Genomic DNA, 13708 nt, shown 5'->3' on the forward strand with positions numbered 1-13708 from the left:
CGAGTCGCAATTTGCGAGTCGCAATTAAGGAATTTATAGAAATCGCAATTTTATTTGCGATTCCTACATGCATAGTCAATAGCAAATATTTAATTGCGATTCCTCATAAATCGCAACTAAAGAATTGCTACTGAGTTCTCGGATGCCTGTGCACCTTAGGATAATATTAACATATTGGGATAGACAAATAAATGGAGAAACCATATGTATCTAATCAAGTAACTTATATGAAAATATGCAGTGACTTATATAGATGCTATCAATAATACCAATGGGGTATCCCAGTCACGTGCAGAACCTTTGGATAGTTACGGTATATGGACAGCTGTTCTGCCATGAATAAGACCGTTTTGTGTTTCACTGTGTCTGCACTGAGGTAGGACTATCAATTAATGATCCATAGAAACACGCAAATGACCATAAATATTGACAAAAACTCAAATGAATTTCAAAAATGGTGTAAGATATATTAGAAAATCATATATCAAATTTGAATCATAATAACACGTAAAAGCATTGTTGCCCAAATAGACACATTTATGTTTGTAATGAAAAATCGCATGTCTATTTAGGGTGATTCAGTATAAACTGATGCTGAAAACAAGTTCTTGTTTCATGTGTTATCTGTATGTAATATCTTTTGGATTTTTGTTCGGTTTATATATGTAATATTTTTCAGTCACCCTTTATGTCATGACCACTATATTTCCTGTTGTTCTATTTTGAGTATGTACGTTGTGTATTAGTCCTGTCGGTCATTATGGATCATTAACTATATACATGCTAAGCATGGAATAAGCTATATATATTTAACCATAAGTAATATGTACATTAGTTAAGCAAACCTAAAGCGTATCTATATATTTAAAACATTATTATTATATATAAATATGCAAAGGAATACACATATCTAGATACGTACATATAGTCAAATTGCATGTTTATATACACAGGAATAAGTTGTATATCTGTGTTTGAGTATGATGGTTACATAGGAAAGGGTCAACTCTTGAGTAGTCTTCTGAAGATAAGATAGTTATCAGTGGAGCTTTTGTTTCAGGGTAATGAGTTCCATAGTTTGGCTGATTGAACAGAGAAGGATGTGCCACCTGTGTTTGTTTTCTTGTATGGTGGGATTTTGTGGCGATGCACCAATCTAGAGTGTAGGTTCCTTTGTTGAATGCATTCAGTTATTTTATTGCTGATGAAGATCGGTCCTGGTCCATGTATTGCTTTGTGTGTGACACAAAGCCACTTGAATGTAGATCGTCTGGTAACCAGTTGCCAACGGAGGGCCCTCAAGGCAGGGGAAATGTGGGCTTGTGACTTTACATGCAGGAGTAGTCTGGCAGCAGAGTTCTGAATCTGTTGTAGTCTTTTCATGGGTGATAACGATGATTTGTGGTAGAAGCCATTGGCATAATTAAGTTTAGACAGTACATGACAGATAGTAGCCTGTATCTTGTGTGGAAATCCCAGGTGGAGGAAGATGCTTTGCAGAGTTTTCATAGTAATGAAACTTGATCCTGCTGATTTGTTCACTTGGGCATTGATTGATAGCTTGGAGTCCATGGCAATGGCAAGGTTTCTTTTTTCCTTGGATACTTTAAAAGGTGGTTCCAGATCGCAGGCCAGATGCCGAGTGGGTCATAATTTTGCCGATCGCCACATATTTCAGTTTTGGAAGCATTCAACTTGAGATGGCTCCATGTCATCCACTGATCAATGGCTTTGAGGCAGCCCAATGTCTTTGGGGCATTCCAGTTTACTGATGATTTGTGTGTCATCTGCATAATTATCGCAACGAAATTCATTGTTCGTTGATGGTAATGACTTCATGCAGATGTTGAAACGTATGGGGGAGATGATAGAGCCTCGAGGGACATCTCCTTTTTTGAAGTACGGTTTAGATTAAAAAGACAGAGTCTAGATGATATTAGTCTCTTTTGAAGGTAGGATGTGATCCAGTCGAGAGCAGTGCCATCTATGCTGACTTAGTAGAGTCTTTGTATTAAAGTATCTTGGTCATCTGTGACGAAGGCAGCTGATAGGTCCAATAGAAGTAATTCAGTGACTCCGTTTCAGTCTACTGTGTTTTTAAGGTCATTCCAGATGGTGATGAGGGCAGATTCTGTGCCTCTTCCTGTGCGGAATACTGTTTGGTAGTCTGAAAATATGGCGTTATCTTTAATAAATTGGGACATCTGGTAGAAAGCTGCTGTTTCTATCAGTTTGCCCAGGAAAGGCCCATTTGTAATCGATCTGTTGTTGCTGGGGGTCACGTGGGTCCAGGTTTGTTTACGATAATAATGGATGTATGTTTGCCTTTTTTTTTATGGGTTTCAGGAAAGATTCTCCTAGCAAAAGAATTCTTTTTTTAGAAAATCTTTTTTATTGATTATGCAAAGAAACAGTACAGCGGCAGAGCATGACTAACTCCAATTTAACATTGCAGTTGATTACAGCTACCCGCACCCATTGTAAATTCAGACTTTAAGACCATATCATCTCTCCTCATCTTGGACATCCATAGTGTTACCTGCCCTACCTCAATTGTTACTACGGGCAAGGAGGATGTTACATATATTGCCTCTGGCTACATTCCACTTCCCCCATCCTCTGCTGTCTAGCCCTTCTTATGTATAACCACGATCGGGGCGGATCACTAGGTAACATGCCTCAACATACTATTTTCAAACTTAAGTGGCGGTGCACTTCGAGCAGTTTGGGGAATAATCTCCTGATCTCTGTAGTTGAACACACAATCCAGGATAGGCCTGGGGGGCGCGCCAGGTTTGGGTCCGTGCAGATTGGGCGGATTAATGCCCGTTCGATAGAGAAATAGCTGGAGAGATTCTGAGGTTGCAGATGTTTCATGGCTAGGTCCTCCACAAATAGGTATGTAGCTGGTCCCTCAGATTTTTCTGGCACACCCACAATTCTAACGGTGTTTCTCCTAGATCTGCCCTTGTAATCATCCAGTTGTGTTGCTAGGATTTTACTCGTGATTTGCAGATCTGATACCTGTTTTTCTAAAGTCTTTGTGTCCGAGCCTAGATCGTGGGTTACATCCTCTACTTCTTTGACTCAAGAGTCTAGGGAGGTTGGGGCGTGGTCAGCAACATGGCGCTGTAAGCCGCATCTGCGAAGAGCTCCGTACAGCCGACATCGATCCGACGAAAATACTGCACCCAACGGCCGCTATACGCTCTAAAAGAGTGGCGGAAGGTGCTCAGACCCCAAGAGACTGCCCAATATGTTCCTCGGGGACGAACTGATCCGAAAAACAGGCAAAAAGTCCAACGGCGTGCAAAGCCGGGGTCGGACCCAAGATGGCGGCGCCCAATATGGCCTAGATCGGCGTTGTGAACCGGAGCGCCCGGGACCCGGTGGGGGTAAAGAACGGACCACTGAGACAGTGCCCCAGCCCAAAGGATCCGAGTGAAGGAGCCCCGGAGACTTAATGACCGCACGGCGGGGAGGCACGAGGCCAGTACGCTACCGGCTGCCCGGCAGGGACGTGAGCACCGTCCCTCCGGCGCCCGGCATAGAAGAGGGCCGTCTGCCGGGTCGGAGACGCTGAGCGGGGAGGAGCACAGGCAGAAGGCAGACTGCAAATGGGCAACTAAGGAAGACGCTGGCGGTCCATAGTGGGACCCCCCCCACCGCAAAGTGCCAGCAAGGTACATAGGGAGACAAGACACAGGGGGACGCCTGAACGCGCTGGTGGAGGCTGCGAAGGGAGAACCGCAGTTTCAAAAACAGGTCGCCCGCTTCTCCGGTGAGCGAGGGGAAGGATTGGAGTTTGGGGCCATCTCCTCGGAAAAGATCACAGGAGTCGCGCCACCGCATGTACATGGGGTAGCCCCATGAGGACTGGAACGGTGCACTGCGCATGGATTGAGAGTAGCCGGCCTGTAACAACCCCAGCCTGAGGGAGAGCAGCGCCCAAACCGATACGGGCTCGGAGGCAAGGGGCAGCTGGGGCAACATCCTTTCCATCATTGATTGATAGAGCCCTACGGACGGGACGGATGCAGTGTATTGTATGCTCAGGATGCAGACAGAAGCCTGGGCCTGTGGGGGTCTCCCACTCTGGGGGTAGTGCTAGCCGCCCGGGGATACGCAGAAAAGAAGAGAGGGGCGACCTGTTGGACAGTGTAACGAGGCCCAGTGGGGGCGACACAGTGGAGAGCCAAAGACGGGATCGGATCGTCGAGAAGAATATAGACCCTTCACTCTCTCCCCACAGGCTGCGGGACCGTACAGGAATGGGGAAGAATGACGCGGCCGCTAAGGCCCAGAAGCAAGGCACCATTGACAAATTCGCGACTGCGCAGACCTCTAACGCTAGGGAAGGAGTCGGAGCGAGCTCAGACATGGCCCTCCTGATGGGGGCGATCCAGGCATCCAGGGAAGACATTCAAGCCTCGTGGGCAGCCCTGGAGGTGAAAATTGGTGAAGTGGGAGTAGAGGTTAATTTACTGCGGCAGGACTTCCGGAACCTCAGGGAAAGAGGGAGAACAACAAGCACAATGTGACTCACGGGGGGCCGCTGCACTGACCTACTAGGTCACCGCAGCGCTGCTGGACCACTGACGCTGTGGTCGCCCCGCCGCCGAGCAGCTCACACCGCACGGCCGCAGAGCGGGCGGACCACAGTTCCCAGCCTGCCCCGGGACAAAGACATCGCCCACTTCCTGGTTCCAGCGCCTGGAGGCGCACAAAAGGCAGCAGCTCCCTCGGTGGAGCGGGAGAGCAACAAGCACAACGTGACTCACGGGGGGCCGCTGCACTGACCTACTAGGTCACCGGGTCACCGCAGCGCTGCTGGGCCTCTGACGCTGTGGTCGCCCCGCCGCCGAGCAGCTCACACCGCACGGCCGCAGAGCGGGCAGACCACAGTTCCCAGCCTGCCCCGGGACAAAGACATCGCCCACTTCCTGGTTCCAGCGCCTGGAGGCGCACAAAAGGCAGCAGCTTCCTCCGCGTCGCGGACGCGCGCAGGCGGCGCCGGGCTGAGCCCGGGCAGAGGGCGGGCCATCTACGGCCGTCAGCGGACGACAGAGGACAGGACAGGCCACCTCCCTGAGAACTACCATCATGGGTAAGCGCAAACAAACATGTAATGGGAGCCTCAACAGTAAAAAACCCAAGATACCTAGAAAGGCTGATTCCATACTCTCCTATCTGACGTCTGCAGTGGGGGCTATTACCAAAGAAATCGCTAATGCTGAAAAAGAACTGGCCATTTCTCATACACTAGACCCCACACCCGGCCCTGTCCCTGAAGGGCAAAATACTTTGATCAACCTTGTTTCCCAGCCTGACGCACAAGTGGCTGTAAGTCCCAATTTGGATCTGGATCATGGTACTTCAAATCTCACATCCACAGCTGGAAAGGGACAGGCCATACCTCTATCGCAGGGGGAAGGACAAAAATCCAAAAAATGCTCCAGAAAGACAAAGCATACAGACACACTGAATGAACTCTGGGAAGACGATTTGATCAATAGACTCAGTAACAAAATCGAAGGTCTGGTAAACTTACATATAGAGCCTATTCTTACAGGCATAGCGAAGGATATAATTGATGTTCTGAACACTTGTGTGGCAGGTTTGTTAAAAAAATGTTACTTGATAGAGTCCATCTTACAAGAACAACGTGAACATGTTAAAGGAGGTCAGATACAAGCGCCCTTGCCCGTAGAGGCACACACTGCAGATGGTAAACGCGGCCCTTTAATAGACAGCCTCGTACCCACTGTTACATAAGGGATTAGTAGCCTGGCATCGGGGGAACATATGAGGCAACCTTGCACGAGAACAAGCGTCTCTGACTCTAAAAGGAGTTGTGACATACCAATCACGTCAAATAACGACAAAGATAAGAATACACTACCATGTAAATCAAGGTTACACCTTCCCCCACAAGCAGCCCCCCTAGTAGTCGTGCTAACAGGGGTTCCGCCCTTGAAAACTAAAGTCTATGAGAGTTCAAAATATCTAATGGAAAAAACTAAAAACTGGTGTCAGGATTACTGTAGTGGTGACATGGATATTGTCCGCCACTTAAACATGGTGAGAAGGGTGGGATGGGTAGGCCCTAAAACAAAGTCAATCGAGGGGAATTGTGTGGTGATAAACTTTAAAACCCAGCACGTGGCAGAGCGTTTACTCTGGGATGGCTCGGGCATCACACATACAGGCATTAGACCCCTACCCCTAGGATTTTTCTATCCCCCCCCCTCAGATTAGAACAGGATTACTTCCCGTCCCAATTGTCTCAGATGGGAACACAATATCAGTTCTTACCCAACATGCTCACACTACCACTCAGTATGTAAAAGATGCAAACATCCCTTCCTGTAGTACAAGCTATACTACCAGTTTAACATATCCACCTCCCTGCACACTTGCAAATCGTTTCAGCCCACTCTCTAATTTAGAAGAAAACGACTGACTAATACATAATGAGACATCTGTAACTGTTAAGGTCGCTGTTAAATCCAATCAAATCTGCAGAATAGTGAGTTGGAGCACGGCAGGTGTAAAAGCAAAAATGGTGAATGATATCTGGATTAGCTATTTAAAAACATTTCATATAATAGCTTTACAAGAAACATGGGATTGTCAAAATAGTTTTTCCCTGGATGGTTACTCTCATTTCCACGTCCCAGCTAGGAAAAATGGGTCCGGAAGAGCTAGAGGGGGATTAATTACCCTGTTCTCCCTAGAAATAAAAGGATCGCTTACACAACTAGACATGGGAGGCCAAAATTGTTTGGCGGTAGAACTCCTGGCACCTGACTTGGGTAATATTTTATTTGGAAATTTTTATAACTCCCAAGACACAGACAACAATCTTGGTTTTTTAGAGGAGTTATTATCACTATACAGCAGTAAGTCTAAATCCTTTGAAGTAATCCTAATGGGGGATCTGAATATCCATCCATGCGAAAATAAATGTGGGAGTGATATGTATGAAGGACCACAGTTTTCAGCAAATCCTCACTTCAAACACACAAAACAAGGGGAGGATCTAGAAATTTTTCTAGCTAACCAGAACCTATATGAATCAGGGTGTAGCGAGGTGGGAAAAAGGATCCCCACATTCAAAGGGAGGGATGGAGACACGGGCACAGTCATCGATTATATTTTTTTAACTCCTTCTATGTTAGGTTTGGTTTTTAGGTATTTTACAGACGTCTCTACCTTCAGCGACCATAACCCCGTGATAATTGAATTAGTAGCGGTGGGTGCACTAACTTTAGGATCTGACCGCAAAAGGTCAGCAAGAGAGGTCAAATCAAAAGACCAGGGAAGGAAATTAAAATGGGGAAAAGTTGTCCCCGAGACCTTTACAGCAGAACTTTTAATGGACGCAGGGGCCGAGATAAACACATGTTTAGATGACACGGGACTTGGACCAACCATAATACATGCATTTGATGTTATTTGTGCACACATAAACCAAAAATTGACAGTTAGGGATAAATGTAAACCTCAAAGGGAGCACAGATGGTTCGATAAAAAGTGTTCCTAGGCGCATGCCGCACTCCTGAAATCCCTGAAGACAACTCCACGGGATAAGAGATTGGTAGCCCAAAATAGAGCTGAATACAAACAAACTGTATTTAACCGGAAAAGGGAATTACGGGATGAGGCTTGGACTGATTTGTTGTCACCTGAAGTCTTGAAAAATAGCTCCAGATTTTGGGAAGTTATAAATCAGCCACTATTTGAAAACAATGTTAACACTGTTTTAGACTGTAACATCACTGATGAGGCCTGGATCGCCCACTTTGAGGAAATATATAGTGTCCCTCAGAGTGGAGATAACACCAGGAACTATGCCCCTAATCATGCTGTACAACGCTTAAGGTTTGAGACTGAAGAAATTGAAAGGTCCATTGGGGAAATGACCAAAAATAAGGCCCCCGGCCCGGACGTGGTCCCTGCGGACCTGATCAGAGCCGCCCCCAAAACGTGGGCAAAAGTCCTAACAAACGTTTTTAACTCTATAGGGCAGGACAGTATCCCCTCTACATGGACCACCTCAATTATTGTGCCAATTTTTAAGAAGGGGTCTAGACAGGACCCTACATGTTACAGGCCGATTTCATTGATCGACTCCTCTGTAAAAATCTTGGGTCGGGTTTTATTGCCTAGATTGAATGATAGTCTTGCTGAAAGAGATGTCCTGTCAAAAACTCAGTACGATTTTAAAGCTAAACATAGTACTATAGATCAATGTTTGAATTTACATCTTTTAATTAACAAGTATACTGTGGCAAGGGAGGGGTCCATGTACATGGGGTTCATGGACCTCTCCTCTGCATTTGACTATGTAAATAGATCCAAACTCTAGAACATCCTGCTCGAACTGGGGGTAGACGCACCCCTAGTGCACTTCATAGCAGAACTGCACACAAACCTTACGGCCAAAATTAGAGTAAACTCAGAAGGTAGATGCACTAAACAATTTAGGTCAGACAGGGGCGTTAGGCAGGGGTGCATTATGGCACCCTTGTTGTTCACTCTTTATATAAATGCCCTAGAACAAACCCTAGGGGAGGTTCTCGCAGATAGTCCGCGTGTGGGGGAAATGGTTTTACCTGTTCTACTATACGCAGACGACGCGGTCCTCATATCACAAACGGGGGTAGGCCTACAAAGATTGTTAAATAGCTTTGGCTCCTTCATGCAGAACCTGGACTTAAAAGTAAATGCCAAGAAATCCCAGGTCATGATTATTGGAAGAAGTAAATCAAAAAACAAAGCAAAAACCTTCTTTTGCAATGGCGAAATGGTTTCCAGGGTCCCTACATTTCCTTACCTGGGGGTGGTCTTTGATCAGAACGGTACCTGGCGGGCACAAAATCACAGCCGCTCGGTGGCATTTACGAGAACAGTCTCAGGGCTTATGGGGTTTAGTAAAAAACTGGGAGCTAAACCGATTAAGGCAATCCTAAAAGTATATGAATCTAAATGCCTGTCGGTTGCAATGTATGGGTGTGAAATTTGGGGTTATACCAGAGAAGAGAAACTCCAATTAGTCGAGAACCAGTTTTTACGAAGTGTACTCTCAGTTCCCCAATCCACCCCTACTTTCACAACCCACACAGAACTGGGACTTGGGTACATTTCTGACCGGATCAAAATCGCACCCTTGATTTACTGGCTAAAAATATGGGTGAACGATGAGATCCCCCTTAATCATTCAATTATTAAGGACTGTCAGACATTGGACAATGCACATAAAATCCCCTGGTTGGCATATATAAGAACTGGATTCCAGAGAATAGGGAGTATTGGCTTATTTACATCCCCAGAAACTATAACTAAAAAAGATATATATAACAAAAAAAGATATCAGCTTAACAAAGAAAGCCCTCTTGGATCTTTTTTCTTTAGAGCGGGAAGGGATTGAGATGGGAAAACCCAGGGTAAGAGAAAATTATGCACTGGTCACCTGCACAGGGCCGGAACCGTACCTGGTCACAGTAAATAAACCCTACCATCGGTTTCTTTTGACCAGATTCCGGCTCAACTTAATTCATTATACGTTGGGTGTATATCATAAATGGTGCTCCCCTGAAGAAGCAGCCCCCTGCTCTTGTGACAATTTCTCACCCCAAAATACCCTACATTTCCTGATATTCTGTGAACACTATATTGAATGCAGGAGGAAATATTTGCTGCCAATCCTCCGAGAGGCAGGATTTTTACAAGTTAGACCGGCACTAGTGTACCTAAAACAACTTGGTTCACCAAAAATAATGTTTCATGTTGCCTGTTTTTTAATTGCAGCAAATCGAATAAGGAGGAGAAATGTCACATTCCCACCACTCTTAAATATCTGTGATAAATAGATGCCTTGAACATGTATACTTAATTTTATAAGTCATGAAATGAGTTTTAAGTTAAACATTGCTCTATTTCTATGAAATTTTTAATCTTATTGAAATCTATTGTAACTGTAACTAACTGTACATTTTTAACTCAATCTCGTCGTAATTATTTGTATGTTTATATGACTGTGCTTTTTTGTCTTTATATGATATTAATTTATCGAGAATAAAGGAATTGACTGACTGACTGACTGAGTTACCACGGCCGAAACAAAGATCGGCGAAGCAGAAGACGTCATCCATGCCCTGCAGAAGGATGTCAAAGACCTGATGGCTTCACATAAGCAGCTCAAATGGAAGGTCGATGATGTGGAAAATAGGGCGAGACGAAATAACCTCCGCTTTGTGGGATTTAGGGAAGGAACCGAAGGATCTAATGTGGCGGAGTTTCTGCGCACATGGCTGGTTCAAACCTTGCCCCAAGCGTCATTCTCCAACTGCTTTATCATTGAAAGAGCACACAGAGCACTCATGGCCAAACCATTGGCGGGAGGTAGGCCGCGACCGATAATAGCGAGATACCTCAACTTCGCCGACAGGGATGTGATATTGCGAGAAGCCAGGAAGAAGGGAGAGATACGAATCGAAAACTCTCAGATAATGATCTTTCCGGACCACAGTCAGGAGGTGCAGAAGATGAGACGATTCTTCGATACAGTGAAAGCCAAGCTTAGAGACTTGCAGATACAGTATATACTCCTCTTCCCGGCCAAACTAAAAGTAATATACAAGGACAAGACGCACTTCTTCACTCACCCGGAGGACGCGTGGCAGTGGCTGGAGGAACGTCCACATACATGAAGGCGAGAGGAGGATGGGAGGAACACGGAGTCGGAAGGCCCGCCAAATGGTAACCCATGGGAGATGGTGAAACCACAACGCAGATGCAGAATGAGGGGGGTGAGGACATCGCAAACGACACCTTACCCATTGCAGCATGGGACCCCCCGGGGGACCCCGGACTCTGCCACTTCGCGCCAGAACACCTAGGCTCGCTCCAGATTCTGGGCGCTGGAGTCCGAGAGGCGAGCGTAAGAAGAGAACGACGCTCAATGGTTAGAGCGGCAGACCCTGGTGCAGAGGTTTAGTCCAGGACCAGGGTTCAATTCCCCGCCTCGGCGGGTCTTGGACTCAAAAATTCCACGGACCTGATAATTCTCGCCTCGGTGCCTATTCTAATCATAGAGTCCCACTTTGCAACTCTGGGCAATAGCTTGCTTAATCTCCACAACGGCCCCCACGACACTAAGGATGCCTGGCCTTCACCCTGGGGGTGCCCAGGAGTGGACACCTCACAGGGAAAGCCAGGACGGGTTCCACAGCGGTATCCGTACAAGCGCCTTGAGACCCTTGCAGGTGAGTAGTGCGCTATACAAGTATCAATTTACATTTTACATTTACGTCAGGGAGTGAGGAGGAAGAAGAACAATCACTCCATCCACTGGTGGCCACAATCAATTAACTAGAAAAGGATCATTATACGAACAGCACCCCGGGGCAGGGTGAAGGCATAGACCATATCGCTTGAGCGAGAAGGCGACTGGGTGGAAGAGATACCGGCTGGACTGATCGGAGACACACAAGTGGCTTACACGCCTCCTAAATGTTATTTTTCTATTTTAGAACTTGGTTATTTTTGTACCTAATCACTTTTGTTATAAGAACTGTCAAATAGAAATTTGGGCACAGTGGGATATTATCCCTACTGACAGCATTTTGCTCTTCAAGTTGGGGTAGGCCAGGGGAGGGGAAGAGATAAGGGAGGGCGACAGACCTTTTCCTGCCGATAAGTCCTGCCACGGAAGGGGGTAGATGGTGGGACCAAAGGGGGAGGAAGGTAGAGAGGGGGAGCGAGGGACAGTTGGGGGTGTTTACGATGTTTTAGGGGGGGTATAACAATGTTTTCTATCATGGCATGTCAAGCACACACAAGCTCAACACGGCAAATCCCACCCCGGACCGCAGGGGCCCAACAGTTTTCATTGCAAGATTACGCCTATGGGTAGCCCAGAACGATAGCCCGTACACAGAGGGGGATTTAAGGTCATGACATGGAATGTTAATGGGCTAGGATGTAAGATCAAGAGGGGCCTGGTCAATAATTAGGTGAAGAGGTCCGGGGCTGATGTGGTGCTCCTCCAGGAGACACACCTGCAGGGCACAAAATGTGCATTCCTGGCGAGAGGACAATATAGAGTACTAGCACACGCAGGGTTTACTACAGGCTCACGTGGAGTGGCAATCTTGATTAAAAAAGACCCACCTATGAGAGTGGCGCAGATTTGGACGGATCCACAGGGTACATATGTCGGGGTATGCCGCAGGTGGGGAAGGCGGGAGTACACTTTTGTTTCGGCCTACGCACCACCTAAACTGCAGGCAGACACCTTGAAGGGAGTCTCAGACATCATCATTAATACTTCTGACACGACACAAATAACCGGGGGAGAATTTAACGACGTCATGAACCTTAAGGTAGACAGGACTGGCGACAGCGTCAGGCCGCAGATGGTGACACCGTTGGCCAAAACCATGAATGCGCTTGGTCTCCTTGATGTCTGGCGATGGCTTCACCCAGAAGCCAATGCTTTCTCCTTCTTCTCTGGAGCACACAAAGTGTATTCCCGCCTGGACTATGTCTTCATAGGGATTGCAGGTATCGGACTCAGCGGAGTACTGTGCCCGAGGGGTGTCAGACTACTCGCCATTGCTCCTGACGATAGGAGGGAGACCGAGGGAGGGGCCTAAGGTACTTAGATTGTCGGCATGAGACCTACAAAACCCAGACATCATGAAAGGACTACGGGCAGACGTGAATGTATACTTGGCCAAAAACGAAGGCTCGGTGGACTCTAAGGTGGTCCTTTGGGAGGCTCTTAAAGCGGTACTAAGGGATAGGGCACAGTGTAGGCTGGCGGAAGATAGAAAAAAAGTCTTGAATGAGATACAGGGACTGGAAGCGAGCATACTGAAGGTGGAAAAAGAACACCTAAGTACAAGGGATCCAAGGAACCTTAGAAGCTTGGTAGATCTACAGACTCAATATAGACACTTAGTGACAGGGGAAGCAAGATCGCAGCCACTGGCGACCCTACATAGGGTGTACGATGTAGGAGATAAATCTGGCAGGTTGTTGGCGTGGCTAAGCAGAAGAGAGAGAGATGATAGATGGGTGGAGAAGGTGTGAGATGGTCAAGGTGGATGGGCGCAAACGGACAGCACGATACAGGATGTATTTGCCGAGAGCTATAGCACCTTTTACCAAGCACGTGACCTGGGGTCGAGAGAGGAGGCACTGCAATATATGGCGCCTATTGATATCCCGACTCTAGAAGAGGAGAATCGTTTAGACCTAGAGGGAGACATAACCGAAGAGGAAGTGAGAATCGCAATAACTAAGCTTCGTGCTGGGAAGGCACCTGGCCTTTTATGGAGGGGGTACTGGAAGGTATGGGTTTCGGTCCTAAGTATAGACACAAAATTAAACTGCTATACACACACCCAAGTGCTAGGGTTAGAATCAATGGGACTCTGTCGAAGGCCTTCCCAATACAAAGGGGTACGAGGCATTGATGCCCCCTCTGCCCCCTGTTGCTCGCCCTCACTATTGATGTGATGGCGTGCGCAGTCAGGCAGAACATGGGAATCACAGGATTCCAGATTGGGGCCGAGGGAGCTCAGGAGGAAAAGCTGTCCTTATATGCGGACGATGTCCTGATGTATATCACGCGGCCAGGGACCACAATCCCAGCATTGGTCACGGAAGTAGACCACTATGGCGCCAGGTCTGGCTG

This window comes from Lissotriton vulgaris, chromosome 2_1 (genome assembly GCF_964263255.1).
Source record: "Lissotriton vulgaris chromosome 2_1, aLisVul1.2, whole genome shotgun sequence".
Classification (NCBI taxonomy): domain Eukaryota; kingdom Metazoa; phylum Chordata; class Amphibia; order Caudata; family Salamandridae; genus Lissotriton; species Lissotriton vulgaris.